Raw genomic sequence first — 12,414 nt, 5'->3', positions numbered from 1 at the left:
TACATTAATTAGGATTAGATATAAAAGGAAAAAGAATCAGCCCTTCGGGTGCTTCTCTTCTCTTCTACCTCATTCCGCACTTTACAGTTTTTCGGAATCCTAGTTTTTCTCTCTAAACCATGAGCAACTAAACCTCCACTATTAAGGTTAGGAGCTCTGTCTATTGTATGGATTGATACTATTATTTTTCTATTTTAATTCATGTACTGATTTCTATTTCAAGAATTGTTTTTGTTCTTTATCTTATGAATCTGGGTGGAACGGAAGCACGACCCTTGTTCTAATTGAGTTCTTGTATAACTTGGAAAAGCTCTTTACTTGAACAACAGCTTGAAAATAATTTCTCCTAAATTTCTAATTATCTGGACTTAACAGGATACGTGACATATAATCCTCTTATATTTGAGTAATTAGGATTTCTGTGGCATATAAACTAGAATTGAACTTCACCCTCTAATTAGAATAAAGTGACCAAGGAATTGGCGGTTGATGAAGGTTAGAGGAGACTAAAAAGGTCTAAGGAATTAGGGTTTAGTCACATATAGTTTGCCATGAATTAAATCTTGCATGATTAAAATAGTTAGTAAGAAAAGTTAATCCGGAAGATAGACATCTCTGAAGCCTTAACTGTTTTCTCCATATATTATTCACATCAATTTACTACTTGTTTTTTTATTCTCTGATTTACTGTTTGATGCTATTGAACTCTCAACACTCTTTTCTATTTGTCTAACTAAGTAAATCATTCAATCATCATTGTTTAGTCCATCAATCCTCATGGGATCAACCCTCACTCACCTGAGGTATTACTTGGTTCGACCCAGTGTACTTGCTGGTTAGTTTGTGGGTTATAAATTCCACACCAAGTTTTTGGCGCCGTTGCCGGGAATTGACTATGATTGACAACTGTTTGTTGTTTGATTGCTTAGATTAGGCATTTTAGTTTTAATTTTATTTAGTTCTATCTTATAATTTTCGAAAATTAGCACTATTGTTTCTCCTTAATTTCTGAAATTAAATTTAGTGTTACCTAGTTAATTTTATTTTGATTTTTTTCGTTTAATTTTCTTACTGAATTTCGAAATTCTTAGCTTGATTTTGGTCATTATTTTCGAAAATTTTAGCCTTAATTAGTAAGTAATTTTATTTTTTTCTTTACACAGGTTACCTCACAAGGAATTCTCTACACTCTGATGCAGAGAATCCTATTTTTCTTGTCTTCTGTTTGTTTATGAGCAGGAACAGGGACAAGGAACCTCTTATAGATTTTGATCCTGAACCTGAAAGGAATTTGAGGCGGCACTTGCAACAAGCTAGACTTTACAAAGCTACAGAGTCTACTATGGATCATAATCATGCTGCTAATGCCAATGTGGCAAATCCAATTGAGAATAAGCCACCTAGAAGAGTGCTTGGCTCATATACTGCCCCCAATGCAGACCTTTATGGAAAAAGTATTGTGGTGCCTCCCATAGCTGCAAACAACTTTGAATTGAAGCCACAGCTGGTCACTCTTCTGCAACAAAATTGCCAGTATCATGGACTTCCTCATAAAGACCCAAATCCGTTTATTTCTAATTTTTTGCAGATTTGTGATACTGTGAAGACTAACAGAGTGAATCCTGAAGTATACAAACTCATGCTCTTCCCATCTACTGTGAGGGACAGAGCAAAGCTGTGGTTAAATTCTCAACCCAAGGAGAGTCCGGATACTTGGGATAAGGTGGTCACTGGATTTCTGACTAAATTTTTTCCACCACAAAAGCTGACTAAGTTGAGGGTGGAGGTTCAAACCTTCAGGCAGAAAGATGGTGAAACCCTTTATGAAGTCTGGGAGAGATTTAAGCTACTGACCAGGCAATGCCCTCCGGACATGTTTTCTAAATGGACTCAGCTGGATATCTTTTATAAGGGCTTATGTGAAATGTCCAAAATATGTTTAGATAATTCTGCAGGTGGTTCATTGCACATGAAGAAGACACCAGAGGAGACTACTGAGCTTATTGAGTTGGTTGCTAGCAACCAATATTTATACTCATCTAATAGGAATCTTGTGAACTCTAGGACCTCTAAGAAGAAAAGTGTCATGGAAGTAGAAGCTTTTGATGCTCTTCTTGCTTAGAAAAAAATTTTGTCTCAGCAAATGAATTTAATTACTCAACAATTGAGTGGGATGCAGATTTTAGCTATCAACACTTAGAATGCACCTCAAGAGGCCCCTTATGACATAACAGGTAGCTCTATGCAAGGTGAGAATTATGATTATGCTTAATTTTCTACTGAACAGGTTAATTACATGGGGAATGCTCCTAGGAACCCTAATAATGATCCATACTCTAAGACCTATAATCAGGGGTAGAGAAATTATCCAAATTTCGGGTGGAGAGAGCAACCTCAGAGATTACAAAATTTTAACAGTAATTCTCAAGGCGGTTTCAACAGAATAATAACAACAACTGCCAGTTTCAGTCTCACCAACAATAACCACCTCAGCAGGCAAATTCTCAGCCCCAGAAGAACACTGATTGGGAATCACTACTGAATAATTTTATGTAGGAAACTAGAGCTTCCATAAAAAACTTGGAGGTGCAAGTAGGCCAGTTGAGCAAGCAAATACCTGAGAGGCCTCCAAGTACATTTTCTGGTGATACAGTGGTGAACCCAAGAGAAGATTGTAAGACTATTCAATTGAGAAGTGGTATAGTGACTGGTTCTGAGACTAAGGTCAATGAGGAGCTAGTTGAAAAAGAAGCTCCAGAGGAGAAGACAGAAAAGGCTGAGCACGTTCCTCCTAGGCGTGCAGACAACCCATTCCCAGTCTCTCTTGACACTCATCCTACATTTCCAAAGGCTCCTGAGTAAAGGCCTAAAATGCCATATCCTCAGAGACTTCATAAGACTTCCAAGGACAAGCAATTCTCTAGATTTTTAGAAGTTTTCAAGAAGCTGTAGATCAACATTCCTTTTGCAGAGACTCTTGAGCAAATGCCTCTCTATGCTAAATTCATGAAAGAACTATTGACTAACAAGAGGAATTGGAAGGAACAAGAGACAGTGGTATTGACTAAGGAATGTAGTGCTATTATTCAACATAACTTTCCTGAGAAAATGCAGGATCTAGGGAGCTTTGTAATTCCTTGCACCATTGGAGCTGTCACTATTTAGAGGGCTTTGTGTGATCTTGGAGCCAGCATCAATCTCATGCTACTTTCAGTTATGAAAAAGCTCCAAACTGAGGAAGTAAAACCTACTCGTATTTCTCTTCAACTTGCTGATCTTTCTATTAAATTTCATGTGGGGGTTGTTGAGGATTTACTTGTGAAAGTAGGGCCATTTATTTTTTTTTTCTAATTTTGTTATATTAGACATGGAAGAGGATAAAAAGTCCTCTATTATTCTTGGTAGACCCTTTTTAGCTACAGGGAGAGCTCTGATTGATGTGTAAAAGGGTGAATTAACCCTGGGGGTCAATGAAGAACAGGTCATTCTTAATGTATTTGAAGCCCTCAAACACCCCAATGATTCTGAAGGGTTGATGAGCGGATAATTTATACCCTTTTTGGCATTGTTTTTACATAGTTTTTAGTATATTTTAGTTACTTTTTATTATATTTTTATTAGTTTTTATTCAAAAATCACATTTCTGGACTTTACTATGAGTTTGTGTATTTTTCTGTGATTTCAGGTATTTTCTGGCTGAAATTGAGGGACATGAGCAAAAATCTTATTCAGAGGCTGAAAAAGGACTGCAGATGCTGTTGGATTCTGACCTCCCTGCACTCGAAGTGGATTTTCTGGATCTACAAAAGCCCAATTAGCACGCTCTCAATTGCGATGGAAAGTAGACATCCTTGGCTTTCCAGAAATATATAATAGTTCATACTTTTCCCGAGATTTGATGGCCCAAACTGGCGTTCAAAGTCAGCCTAAAATATCTTGGCGTAAAACGCTCAAACTGGCACCAGAATTGGAGTTAAACGCCCAAACTGGCACCAAAGCTGGCGTTTAACTCCAGGAATAGCCTAAGCACGAAAAATCTTCAATGCTCAGCCCAAACACACACCAAGTGGGCCCCGGAAGTGGATTTTTGCACTATCTGCACTTAGTTACTCATTTTCTGTAACCCTAGGTTACTAGTTTAGTATAAAAACTACTTTTAGTGATTTATTTTATGAGTTTTTGATCATCTAGATTATGCCATTGTACACGTTTGGAGGCTGGCCTCATGGCCATGCCTAGACCTTTTTCACTTATGTATTTTCAATGGTGGAGTTTCTACACACCATAGATTAAGGTGTGGAGCTTTGCTGTTCTTCATGAATTAATGCAACTACTACTATTTTTCTATTCAATTCACGCCTACTTCTTCTCCAAGATATACTCTCGTACTTAATTCAGTTAAGTCAGAATGAAGGATGACCCATGATAATCACCCAATCTTCATTACTCGCTTAGCCAAGATCTGCGTGCCTGACAACCACAAAGCGGTCTACATGATGTTCAACGTAGTCATTGGACGACAGCCAGAGTATATTCTCTTGGATATCAAATACACGGACCGAGTCCGTGAGGTTAGTATCTTCATGGTATAGGCTAGAATCATTGGCAGCATTCCTGGGATCCGGAAAGTCTAAACCTTGTCTGTGGTATTCCGAGTAGGATCCGGGAAGGGATGACTGTAAAGAGCTTCAAACCTGCGAATGTTGGGCGCAAGTGATAGTGTGCAAAAGGATCAATGGATCCTATTCCGACGCTAGCGGGAACCGACAGATGATTAGCCATGCGGTAGCTGTACCTGGTATTTTTCATCCGAGACGAGCAATCCGACAGTTGATTAGCCATGCAGAAACCGTAGAGGACCATTTTCACTGAGAGGATCTTACAGCTTGCCATGGAAGGAAGTAACGCATGGTTGGAAGAAGGCAATAGGAAAGCAGAAGTTCAGAAGCAACAAAGCATCTCCAGACGCTTATCTGAAACTCCCACCAATGAATTACATAAGTAACTTTATTTTATTTTATGTTTTTTTTATCTTTTAATTAGCAAAACATCATAACCATTTGAATCCGCCTGACTAAGATTTACAAGGATGATCATAGCTTGCTTCAAGCCGACAATCTCCGTGGGATCGACCCTTACTCACGTAAGGTTTATTACTTGGACGACCCAGTGCACTTGCTGGTCAGTTACACGGAGTTGTGAGAAAAGTGTGAGAACACGATTCCCTGTACCAAGTTTTTGGCGCTGTTTTCGGGGATTGTTCGAGTTTGGACAACTGACGGTTCATCTTGTTGCTCAGATTAGGTAATTTTATTTTATTTTTGAAAAATTCAAAATATATATATGTATATATATATATATATATATATATATATATTATTTTGTTCTTCAGAATTTTTAAGAATGATTTCTAGAGTTTCATCATGATCTGTTGAAACTTGGCTGGCTGTCAAGCCATGTCTAATCTTTTGGACCGAGGTTTTCACTTATCATTGCAGGAGCCTTTTGATTCCCATCAATTTGGCTATTGTATGTAATGCTCTGCTGAAGCTTGGATGGCCATTTGGCCATGTCTAATCTTTTGGACCGAAGCTTTCACATAAAGCTTGGCTGGCTATTAAGCCATGTCTAAATTTTTGGACCGAAACTTTAGACTAACATTGCATGATTCCTGAAATTCTTATTAAAAATTTTGAATCTATTTATTTTCTTTTCCAAAATAATTTTTGAAAAATAAAAAATATTAATAAAACAAAAAAAAAACAAAAATGTTGTGTTTCTTGTTTGAGTCTTATGTCAAATTTTAAATTTGGTGTCAATTGCATCTTTCTAGTTGTTCTTTAAATTTTTGAAATTCATGCATTGTGTTCTTCATGATCTTCAAGTTGTTCTTAATGATACTCCTTGTTTGATCTTTAATTTTTCTTATTTGTGTCTTTTCTTATTTTTCATATGCATTCTTGAATTATTAGTGTCTACAGAATAAAATTTTTTTAAGTTTGGTGTCTTGCATGTCTTTCTTTTCTTAAAAATTTTCAAAAATAAGTTCTTGATGTTCATCTTGATCTTCAAAGTGTTCTTGGTGTTCATCTTGACATTCAAAGTGTTCTTGCATGCATTTTTTGTTTTGATCTTAAATTTTCATGTTTTGAGTCTTTTTGTTGTTTTCTCTCTCCTTATTAAAAATTCAAAAATAAAAAATAATATCTTTCCCTTGTTTTACTAATAAATTTCAAAATTTTGGTTTGATTTGGTCAAAATTTTTAAAAATTTAGTTGTTTCTTGTTAGTCAAGTCAATATTTCAAATTAAAAATTCTATCTTTTTCAAAATCAAATCTTTTCTCATTTTTTTCATGTATTTCGAAAATTTTAAAATTGATTTTCAAAATCTTTTTCTTATTTTATTTCATATTTTCGAATATATCACTAACAATTAATATTTTGATTCAAAAATTTCAAGTTGTTACTTGCCTATTAAGAAAGGTTCAATCTTTAAATCCTAGAATCATATCTTTTAGTTTCTTGTTAGTCAAGTAATCAACTTTAATTTCAAAAATCAAATCTTTTTAATTTCCAATTCAAATCTTTTTCAAAATAAATTTCAATCATATCTTTTTCAAAATTGAATTTCAACTTCCTTTTCTAACTTCTTATCTTTTCAAAATTGATTTTCAAATCTTTTTCAATTAACTACTTGACTTTTTGTTTGATTTTAAAAGTTTCCTATTTCAATCATCTCTTTTTCAAAATCACCTAACTACTTTTCTCTCTCCAATTTTCGAAAATCACTAACCACTTTTTCAAAAATCTTTTTAATTAATTAATTTATTTAGTTTTCAAATTTTATTTTATTTCTTCTCTTAATTTTCGAATTCTAATTAATTAATTAAATAAAAATAAAAATATTTTTCTTCTCCCTTTTTTTAAATTTGAATTTCTTCTCTCTCTCATCTTTTTCTATATATTTATTTATTTTCTAACACCTCTCTTCTTCTTAAAAATTTGAACCATCTCCCTCTCTCTGTGTTCGAATTCTTCTTCTTCTTCCATCTTCATTCTACTCTTCTATTTCTCTACTCACATAAAGGAATCTCTATACTGTGACATAGAGGATTCCTATTCTTTTCTGTTCTCTTTTTTTTCATATGAGCAGGAGCAAGGATAAGAATATTCTTGTTGAAGCTGATCCGGAACCTGAAAGGACTCTAAAGAGGAAGCTAAGAGAAGCTAAAGTACAACACTCTGGAGAGGACCTGACAGAATTTTTCGAAAAAGAAGAAGAGATGGCCAAAACCAATAACAATAGTGGAGATGCAAGGAAGATGCTTGGTAACTTTATTGCACCCTCTTCTGACTTCTGTGGAAGAAGCATCTCAATTCCTGCGATTGGAGCAAACAACTTTGAGCTTAAGCCTCAATTAGTTTCTCTAATGCAGCAGAATTGCAAGTTTCATGGACTTTCATTGGAAGATCCTCATCAGTTCTTAGCTGAATTCTTGCAAATCTGTGACACTGTTAAGACCAATGGGGTCAATCCTGAGGTCTACAAACTTATGCTTTTCTCCTTTGCTGTAAGAGACAGAGCTAGGACATGGTTGGACTCACAACCTAAAGATAGCCTGAACTCTTGGGAAAAGTTGGTCAATGCTTTCTTGGCCAAATTCTTTCCACCTCAAAAGTTGAGCAAGCTTAGAGTAGAAGTCCAAACCTTCAGACAGAAGGAAGGTGAATCCCTCTATGAAGCTTGGGAAAGATACAAGCAATTGATCATAAGGTGTCCTTCTGATATGTTTTCAGAATAGAGCATCATATGTATATTTTATGATGGTCTGCCTGAATTGTCCAAGATGTCATTGGATCACTCTGCTGGAGGATCTCTTCATCTGAAGAAGACGCCTGCAGAAGCCCAGAAACTCATTGAAATGGTTGCAAATAACCAATTCATGTACACTTCTGAAAGAAATCCTGTGAATAATGGGACAACTCAGAAGAAAGAAGTTCTTAAGATTGACACTCTGAATGCCATATTGGCTCAGAACAAAATATTGACTCAGCAAGTCAATATGATTTCTCAATATCTGACTGGAATGCAAGCTGCATCCAGCAGTACTAAAGAAGCTTCATCTAAAGGAGAAGCTTATGACCCTGAGAATCCTGCAATGGAAGAGACGAATTACATGGGAGAATCCTATGGAAACACCTATAATCCTTCATGGAGGAATCATCCTAATTTCTCATGGAAGGATCAGTAGAAGCCTAATCAAGGTTTCAATAATAATAATGGTGGAAGAAATAGGTTTGACAATAGCAAGCCTTTCCCATCATCTTCTGAACAATAGATAGAGAATTCTAAGCAGAGCCACTCTGACTTAGCAACCATAGTCTCTGATCTATCTAAGACCACTCTTAGTTTCATGACTGAAACAAGGTCCTCCATAAGAAATTTGGAGGCACAAGTGGGTCAATTGAGTAAAAGAGTTACTGAAATCCCTCCTAGTACTCTCCCAAGCAATACAGAAGAGAATCCAAAGAGAGAGTGCAAGGCCATAACTATAACCAGAATGGCCGAACCTGGAGAGGAAGAAAAGGCAGTGATCTCCAATGAAGAAGACCTCAATGGACATTCACTGGCCACTAAGGAGATCCCTAATGAGGAACCAAAGGAATCTGAGACTCATATAGAGACCATAAAGATTCCACTGAACTTACTGTTTCCATTCATGAGCTCTGTTGACCATTCTTCCTCTGAAGAGGATGAAGATATTACTGAAGAGCAAGTTGCTCAACATCTAGGAGCAATCATGAAGCTGAATGCCAAGTTGTTTGATAATGAGACTTGGGAGGATGAACCTCCATTGCTCATTAATGAACTAAATACCCTGGCTCAACAGAAATTACCTCAGAAGAAACCGGATCCCGGAAAGTTCTTAATACCTTACACCATAGGCTCCATTACCTTTAAGAAGGCTCTGTGTGACCTTGAATCAAGTATAAACCTCATGCCACTCTCTGTAATGGAGAAACTAGGGATCTTTGAGGTAAAAGCTGCTAAAATCTCACTAGAGATGGCAGATAATTCAAGGAAATAAGCTTATGGACTTGTAGAGGATGTCTTAGTGAAGGTTGAAGACTTTTACATCCCTGCTGATTTCATAATCCTAGACACTAGGAAGGAAGATGATGAATCCATTATTCTTGGAAGACCCTTCCTAGCCACAGCAAGAGCTGTAATTGATGTGGACAGAGGAGAGTTAGTCCTTCAATTGAATGAGGACTAACTTGTGTTTAAAGCTCAAGGATCTTCTTCTATAACCATGGAGAGGAAGCATGAAAAGCTTCTCTCAATACAGAGTCAAACAGAGCCCCTATACTCAACTTCTAAGTTTGGTGTTGGGAGGCCACCATTAAGCTCTGAGTCTCTGTGAAGCTCTCTAAGAGCTTCACTGTCAAGCTATTGACATTAAAGAAGCGCTTGTTGGGAGGCAGCCCAATGTTATTTAATTATATTTATTTATCTTCCATTGTTATTTTATGTTTTCTTTAGGTTGATAATCATGTGAAGTCACAAAAACAAATGAAAAATCAAAAACAGAATGAAAAACAGCATAAAAAATAGAACACCCTGGAGGAAAAGGCTTACTGGCTTTTAAACGCCAGTAAGGATAGCAGAATGGGCGTCTAACGCCCAGCCTGGCAGCATTCTGGGCGTTAAACGCCAGAATGGGCAGCACTCTGGGCGTTTAATGCCAGAAAGGGCTGTCTGGCATCTGGCTGGTGTTAAACGCCAGAAATGGGCATCTGGTTGGCGTTTAACACCAGAATTGGGCAGCAGAGTGGTGTTTAACGCCAGGAAAGGTAGCAGAGTTGGCGTTAAATGCCAGAATTGGCACAGAATAGGCGTTTGAACGCCAAAATGGTACAGGGAGTAGATTTCCTTGACACCTCAGGATCTGTGGACCCCACAGGATCCCCACCTACCTCACCTCTTCTTCTCTCCTCTTAACACATTTCCATAACACTCTTCCCCAAATACCCTTGACCAATCCCATCAATACCTCTTTCCCAAATACCCTTCACCTATCAAATCTTACCCTCTTCTCCATAATCTCTTCACCACTCACATCCATCCATCATAAAACCCCACCTACCTCACCATTCAAATTCAAACCATTTCCCTCCCAAACCCATCCAACATGGGACAACTAAGGATGGAGCACCAAGAGCATTCTACCATCCTCCATGAAATTAGAGAAGACCAAAGAGCCATGAGGGAGGAGCAACAAAGGCAAGGAAGAGACATAGAGGAGCTCAAGCACTCCATAAGATCTTCAAGAGGAAGAACTAGCCGCCATCACTAAGGTGGACCCGTTCTTTAATTTCCTTGTTCTTATTTTTCTGTTTTTTCAAAAATTATGCTTTATGTTTTATCTATGTTTTTGTCTTTATTACATGATCATTAGTGTTTAGTGTCTATGTCTTAAAGCTATAAATGCCCTATGAATCCTTCACCTTTCTTAAATGAAAAATGTTTTCTGAAAAAGAAAAAGAAGTACATGAATTTCGAATTACATCTTGAAAATAATCTAATTATTTTGATGTGGTGGCAATACTTTTTATTTTCTAAATGAATGCTTGAACAATGCATATTTTTGAATTTGTTGTTTATAAATGTTAAAATTGTTGGCTCTTGAAAGAATAATGAAAAAAGAGAAATGTTATTGATAATCTGAAAAATCATGAAATTAATTCTTGAAGCAAGAAAAAGCAGTGAATAGACAAAGCTTGCGAAAAAAAAAGAAAAAAAATTGGCGAAAAAAATAAAAAATAAAACAAAAAAAGAAAGAAAGAAAAAAGGAAAAAGCAAGTAGAAAAAGCCAATAGCCCTTTAAACCAAAAGGCAAGGGTAAAATAAAAAGGATCCAAGACTTTGAGCATTAATGGATAGGAGGGCCCATAGGAATAAAATCCTGGCCTAAGCAGCTAAACCAAGCTGTCCCTAACCATGTGCTTGTGGCGTGAAAGTGTCAAGTGAAAAGCTTGAGACTGAGCGGTTAAAGTCATGGTCCAAAGCAAAAAGAGTGTGCTTAAGAGCTCTGGGCACCTCTAACTGGGGACTCTAGCAAAGCTGAGTCACAATCTGAAAAGGTTCACCCAGTTATATGTCTGTGGCATTTATGTATCCGGTGGTAATACTGGAAAACAAAATATTTAGGGTCACGGCCAAGACTAATAAAGTAGCTGTATTCAAGAATCATCATACTGAACTAGGAGAATCAATAACACTATCTGAATTCTAAGTTTCTATAGATGCCAATCATTCTGAACTTCAAAGGATAAAGTGAGATGCTAAAACTGTTCAGAACAAAAAAGGCTACAAGCCCCGCTCATCTAATTGGAAATGAGCTTCATTAATATTTGGAATTCATTGTATATTCTCTTCTTTTTATCCTATTTTATTTTTAGTTGCTTGGGGACAAGAAACAATTTAATTTTGGTGTTGTGATGAGCAGATAATTTATACCCTTTTTGGCATTATTTTTACATAGTTTTTAGTATGTTTTAGTTACTTTTTATTATATTTTTATTAGTTTTTATTCAAAAATCACATTTCTAGACTTTACTATGAGTTTGTGTGTTTTTCTGTGATTTTAGGTATTTTCTGGCTGAAATTGAGGGACCTGAGCAAAAATCTGATTCAGAGGCTGAAAAAGGACTGCAGATGCTATTGGATTCTGACCTCCCTACACTCGAAGTGGATTTTCTGGATCTACAAAAGCCCAATTAGCACGCTCTCAATTGCGATGGAAAGTAGACATCCTTGGCTTTCCAGAAATATATAATAGTTCATACTTTTCCCGAGATTTGATGGCCCAAACTGGCGTTCAAAGTCAGCCTAAAATATCTTGGCGTAAAACGCTCAAACTGGCACCAGAATTGGAGTTAAACGCCCAAACTGGCACCAAAGCTGGCGTTTAACTCCAGGAATAGCCTAAGCACGAAAAATCTTCAATGCTCAGCCCAAACACACACCAAGTGGGCCCCGGAAGTGGATTTTTGCACTATCTGCACTTAGTTACTCATTTTCTGTAACCCTAGGTTACTAGTTTAGTATAAAAACTACTTTTAGTGATTTATTTTATGAGTTTTTGATCATCTAGCTTATGCCATTGTACCCGTTTGGAGGCTAGCCTCACGGCCATGCCTAGACCTTTCTCACTTATGTATTTTCAACGGTGGAATTTCTACACACCATAGATTAAGGTGTGGAGCTCTGCTGTTCTTCATGAATTAATGCAACTACTACTGTTTTTCTATTCAATTCACGCCTACTTCTTTTCCAAGATATACTCTCGTACTTAATTTAGTTAAGTCAGAATGAAGGGATGACCCATGACAATCACCCAATCTTCGTT

At 36.6% G+C, this 12,414-nt stretch overlaps 2 non-coding genes across 2 annotated transcripts; both read right to left on the bottom strand.

Moving 5' to 3' along the window:
- Positions 1 to 1,771: 1,771 nt before the first annotated feature.
- On the bottom strand, positions 1,772 to 1,880 carry LOC112725275 (small nucleolar RNA R71). The gene has a single exon (XR_003164394.1). It is a non-coding gene; the product is annotated as a small nucleolar RNA R71 (small nucleolar RNA).
- Positions 1,881 to 7,686: 5,806 nt separating this feature from the next.
- Positions 7,687 to 7,793, bottom strand: LOC112724863 (small nucleolar RNA R71). Its single transcript, XR_003164006.1, has one exon. It is a non-coding gene; the product is annotated as a small nucleolar RNA R71 (small nucleolar RNA).
- Between the last annotated feature and the right edge of the window lie 4,621 nt (positions 7,794 to 12,414).

The sequence above is a fragment of the Arachis hypogaea genome, chromosome 11, assembly GCF_003086295.3.
Source record: "Arachis hypogaea cultivar Tifrunner chromosome 11, arahy.Tifrunner.gnm2.J5K5, whole genome shotgun sequence".
Taxonomy (NCBI): Eukaryota; Viridiplantae; Streptophyta; class Magnoliopsida; order Fabales; family Fabaceae; genus Arachis; species Arachis hypogaea.
The sequence above is the reverse complement of the archived record's forward strand: the minus strand, read 5'-3'. Positions and strand labels throughout refer to the sequence as shown.